At 43.7% G+C, this 5961-nt stretch overlaps 1 pseudogene across 1 annotated transcript; it reads left to right on the top strand.

Moving 5' to 3' along the window:
* The first annotated feature begins 4128 nt into the window (after positions 1–4128).
* On the top strand, positions 4129–4781 carry LOC308233777 (E2F-associated phosphoprotein-like; annotated as a pseudogene). Its single transcript has one exon. The product of its transcript is annotated as an E2F-associated phosphoprotein-like (transcript).
* The last annotated feature ends 1180 nt before the right edge of the window (positions 4782–5961 follow it).

The raw sequence follows: 5961 nt of genomic DNA, 5'->3' as shown, positions 1-5961 counted from the left end.
TCCTGCCTCGGTTTATGTCCTGATGTCATTTCTGCAAGAAACACCTTTCATTCATTTGCTCACTCGTTCATTTAAACTTTCCTAATGACTCACTAGGTACCAGGAACTTTCTAGGTCCTAAGAATACAGGAATAAAGGGCATAGTTCCTCCCCTCAAGAAGCACAGGGCCCACTGGGGGAAGGAGGCATTTAAAGGGACAATTTTAATATGTCCTAGGTGGCAAGTGCCGCGAGAGGAGTATGGCAGGATGGTGGAAGTCCTCAGAATTTTCAGCTGGCCACTCTGGAGCGATTCAGTTTGGCTGATTTCATCTTGCACAATGACCACCAGGACGAAATAGAGTAGAAGAATTCTTAAAAACATACCTCTACCACTCTGATTTAAATGTTATTTTTCAAAATATATTTTTATTCATTTCAGAGAGGAAGGGAGAGGGAGAAAGAGATAGAAACAGCAATGATGAGGGAGAATCACCGATTGGCTGTCTCTTGCACGCCCCTCACTGGGGATTGAGCCTGCAGCCCGGACATGTGACCTGACCCGGAATCCAACCATGACCTCCTAGTTCATAGGTTGATGCTCAACCACTGAGCCACACTGGCTGGGCTAAGTGTTATTTTAAATTTAAATATTATATTCCATGTTCTAAGAGTGCATTCCAGGACTATAATTAGTTAGCAGGTGGCTAACTAAAAACAAAAACTGCCCTCCCCCCCAAAAAAAAATTTTTTTAAACTGGTCTTAATTTCATGAAGTGTGATTAGGCCCATCCAAATAAAATGAAAAACAAACAGATAGCCGAAACCGGTTTGGCTCAGTGGATAGAATGTTGGCCTGCGGACTGAAGGGTCCCGGGTTCGATTCCGGTCAAGGGCATGTACCTTGGTTGCGGACACATCCCCAGTGGGAGGTGTGCAGGAGGCAGCTGATCGATGTTTCTCTCCCATCGATGTTTCTAGCTCTCTATCCCTCTCCCTTCCTCTCTGTAAAATATCAAAATATATTTTTTAAAAAAAAGAAAAAGAGCCGAAACTGGTTTGGCTCAGTGGACAGAGCGTCGGCCTGCGGACTGAAGGGTCCCAGGTTCAATTCCGGTCAAGGGCACGTACCTTGGTTGCGGGCACATCCCCATTAGGGGGTATGCAAGAGGCAGCTGATCGATGTTTCTCTCTCATCGATGTTTCTAACTCTCTATCCCTCTCCCTTCCTCTCTGTAAAATATCAATAAAATATATTTTAAAAAAAAAAAGAAAAAGAAAAACAAACAGATAAACACTCTATGTCCTGGGTAAATATTTTGTTTCAATCTAGGGAAGCACTCAGATAACAGCACCAGGTTGGAATTCCCAGTTCAACTACTTCTAGCTGCAGGCCCTGCCCTGTAGATCTGTTTAGGAAATTAAAAGAAACGATTAATGAAATTATCTGGCATATTGCCAGCCCCATAGCTGGTGCTCAATAAATGCTAGCGATATTTATTCTTGCCTTCCTGGCTCAGTAAGATTTTTAAATCCTTGTGTCCAACATGCAATGTGGAGGGCTGCACCTCAGCTCCATGCCAACTGCACACCTGACTGTGTGTCTCCTGGTTTTCAATAATCATTCCACTCCCAACCTCGTTCCTCACCCTCATCTGCTTCCCAACCTCCACCTCAAGCTTTTCTTGGCCCAGGCGGCAGGCTCTCAGGAGGTTGACAAACCAGCATCGCCCCCTGGAGGACAGCATGAGAATCTGGGTAAGAAAACAATGTCAAGGCACCAGATAAACGAACTCAGCTGTTTTGTGCAGGTGCTAACGAGGCCAAGTTCACAGGTTCATCCCCAAAGGGGCCAATTAGCTTTACACCGTGAGACACGTCTAGCCTATAACCTTGGCCTCCAGTTCACACATGTGTGGCTGTTGGTTAGAAAGTGGATTCGTCAATCCAATCCCATTTTTCATAATTTCTTAAAAACCCCATTGTAAGACCATGCGGAAGCATGAAGGTGAACAAGAAATGCTCCCTGTTCTTAAGGAGTCTGCAGCCTACAGTGTTTCCCCAAATGATTCCTGAGACATTAATAGGAGTTACGAGAATAAATGGCTCCGCAGAGTTAAATTAGTTTGGGAAACACTGATCTAATCAAAGTCAAGCAGTTTCTTTATGGAAGAGTTTCTCGGAGCCTTTAACATGCTAATATGCGCTATTAATTTTCCAAGAAGGAAATGTAATGTCAGTGTTTTCCAGATTTGGATGGCCATAAGGCACCACCCCTCCCCCCCCCCCCCCACACACACACACACTCTTTTTTAAGAAGAAGAATAGTAATGAATTTGCTGGTCCAGGATATGACTGCTTCCAGTAGAACATCTATTTTAAGAAGCAACACATCCATAGGGAAAGTTCACAGTCTATTGCTAGGTTAAAAAAAACAAAGCAAAAAAAAAAAAGCAGACTATAGAACAGTATTTCATTTTGAAGAGACAGAACAAAGATGTACACACACTCGGGAGGGGGGAAATTAAAAGACAGAAACCAAGGTGTTAACACTGATGATCTTTTTGATGGAGGGGTTGTTGTTTTTCTTTGTTCTTTAAATGTTTTCCAAGTTTTCTGCATCGAATATACATGTAAATTTTACAATAAAACTCACAAAGCACATGGTCTAGGGTGGTATACCATTGTTATAAGACCATTGTTACTGAATTCTAGTAAGAGCTAACATTTACTGAAGGCTAAGTGCCCAGGCCATGCATTATCTCAAATATCTCATTTAAACATCACATAAGTCATATGAGATGAGGTACCATTTTTGCCCCAATTTAAAGATGGAAAATTAAAGAAACAAAGAAATAAACCCTGTGGAAACAAAAGTTGAACCCATTACATTCTTCTTTGCTGTCTACCTCCCTGAGCCCAAAGACACACACACACACACACACACACACACACACACACACCCCCTATAACAGGGAGAGATGACACTATTCCGCCAGGCAGAGAGGCCATTAGAGGGCAACAATGAGATAGCTTTGCTGCACAGCTACTAACTACCGTGTATTAAGTGCTCACTGGTACCAAGAATTATTCTAAGTGCTTTGACATATATAAACATGTAAATTGAAGACTTTTTTAAATATATGTTTTTATTGATTTCGGAGAGGAAGGGAGAGAGAGAGATAGAAACATCAATGATGAGAGTGAATCACTGAACGGCTGCCTCCTGCACACCCCTCACTGGGAATGGAGTCCACAATCTGGGCATGTGCCCTGACCGGGAGTCAAACCTGTGACCTCCTGGTTCATAGGTTGATGCTCAACCACTGAGCCACGCTGGCTGGGGAACATGTAAATTGAATTGCAGCTGGGTTCTCCTAGCCCTTTAAGATCTGCCTTCTGCCATATTGCTTGAGCCATCTCTCTCACTCTCTCTCTTTCTTCCTCTCTGGCCACTGGAAAGCCCTCTCCAGCCTCTATAGCCGTGTCCCGCTCCACTTTCCCCATCGTGTATCCAAACACCATAACATGCTGTCTTTTTTTTTTTTTTAATATATTTTGATTTTTTACAGAGAGGAAGGGAGAGGGATAGAGAGCTAGAAACATCAATCAGCTGCCTCTTGCACACCTCCTACTGGAGATGTGCCCGCAAGCAAGGTACATGCCCTTGACCAGAATCAAACCTGGGACCCTTAGAGTCCGCAGGCAGAAGCTCTATCCACTGAGCCAAACCGGCTAGGGCAACATGCTGTCTTCATAGACCTTCCACCCAATCACAGGCTCGTGCTCTCTCAGTCTTCCTTCTCCGGGACAAGCACAAAGGAAAAATGCAATTCCTCCCTGATAGAAGTACGCCTACCTCCCTTTAAAGGCAGAAGTGTCTGCGGTCAGTTTAGGTTTAAAATACTATGTTTTGGCCAAAACCGGTTTGGCTCAGTGGATGGAGCGTCAGCCTGCGGACTGAGGGGTCCCGGGTTCGATTCTGGTCAAGGGCATGTACCTTGGTTGCGGACACATCCCCAGTAGGGGGTGTGCAGGAGGCAACTGATTGATGTTTCTCTCTCATCAATGTTTCTAACTCTCTATCCCTCTTCCTTCCTCTCTGTAAAAAATCAATAAAATATATTTTTAAAAAATAATAATAAAATAAATTCCACCATAAAAACAGTGGAGGTCAAATCATCCTCCCTGGAAACAGGGTCTTCTTCTGGAAACGGGAAAGTTGGAACTGCTTCCACAAAGTACTATGATGATATATATTTTGATTCTGATTCCGAGGATGAAGACGAAACAGCACAGGTGACCAAGAGAAAAAAGAAGCAACGACACGGGATTCTAACACATGATGGATTACTATATGATCCTGAAAAAGATAACAGAGGTCAGGCCTGGGCTGATGCACGGAGAAGAGGATCCACGGTTTTGGAATACAGAGGCCATATCAACAACAACAGCCTGTTCCAAATAGTGATGCTGTCTTGAATTGCCCTGCCTGCATGACCACACTGCGTCTTGATTGTCAAAGGCATGAATCATATAAAACTCAGTATAGAGCAATGTTTGTGATGAATTGTTCTGTCAACAAAGAGGAGGTTCTAAGATATAAAACCTCAGAGAACAGGAAGAAAAGGCAAGGCCATAAGAAGATGCGGGCTAACCATGAAGATGCTTCAGAGCAGGCAGAGACAGACGTGGAAGAAATCTATCACCCAGCTATGTGCACCGAATGTTCCACTGAAGTGGCAGTCTATGACAAGGATGAAGTCTTCCACTTTCTCAATGTTTTGGCAAGCCATTCCTAAATAGCTAAGTTTGCATTTAAGTGCCCAATAGTGTATCTGAGGCAAATATGACAGTTATTTTCCTCCGGCCTATGTATATTAAGTGACATTCGGAGTAGTTATTGGAGGAAGCAGTGTTTTATTTTTGAAAGAGAATGGTTACCAACCTTCACCTTTCCCCCTTCTTTAAAAAAATATCCCCCAGTTCGGTTGAGACTGATTATTCATTCCCTTTTTGATGGACTTTGGAAACTTGGGGCTTTTCATTTATTAAAGCACTTTAGAATTAAAGTGTTCTGGAGTTGTAAAAAAAAAATGCTATTTTTTCCCATTTCACATATCGTTGAAGTAGGTTCTTTTATTAGCTCCATTTTATGGAGGATGAAACTGAGGTCACATGGCCTACCTGAGGCATCCCTGTAGCCACGTGGCTGGACCACTAGTTGAACCAGGCCTGTCCAAATCCTCATGTACCAAGACTTAGGGGACAATGAGGACACGGCTGCAAGGCTCGGAAACTCCCGTGGAGATGTGGCTCCTGCACTATGTTAGGCTGACTCGGTTTCTTCAACATAAGTGAGAACAAAACTGGTTGGAAGGGACCCCGGTTGAAGCAAGCACACAATTCTTCATTTTCAGGTCAAGAAACCTGGTCCCTCAACCAGAAATGAATTTTTTTTTAATTATTTTATTGATTTTTTACGGAGTGGAAGGGAGAGGGATAGAGAGTTAGAAACATCGATGAGAGAGAAACATCGATCAGCTGCCTCCTTCACACCCCCTACTGGGGATGTGTCTGCAACCAAGGTACATGCCCTTGACCGGAATCGAACCTGGGACCCTTCAGTCCGCAGGCCGACGCTCTATCCACTGAGCCAAACCAGCTAGGGCCAGAAGTGAATTTTTAGCAGCTCACCTCGCTGACAACAGTAGCCTCTGAAAATGAGGAAATCCCTCCTTGTCCTTTGCTTGCCACCCCCACTCCTGTTTCCCCTTTAAGAGCCATGCAATTATCACATCCAAAAATTACTTTTATTACATTTAAAATTTTTTAATTATGGAATATCTTTTCTTTTGTCTTCCTTGAGTCTGGGGTTAGATGGTTATGAGGCCCTTCCCCTCCCTGGGTGGCATCTGTTACCCCAGCCCAAGGCCCCAGGCTCCTGCAAGGTGGAACAAACCCATTTCTTTGTCCTTCCAC

Source organism: Plecotus auritus (assembly GCF_963455305.1).
Source record: "Plecotus auritus genome assembly, chromosome: 9".
NCBI classification, from domain to species: Eukaryota; Metazoa; Chordata; class Mammalia; order Chiroptera; family Vespertilionidae; genus Plecotus; species Plecotus auritus.
Note: the sequence above shows the minus strand (reverse complement) of the source record. Positions and strands in the feature narration are given on the sequence as shown.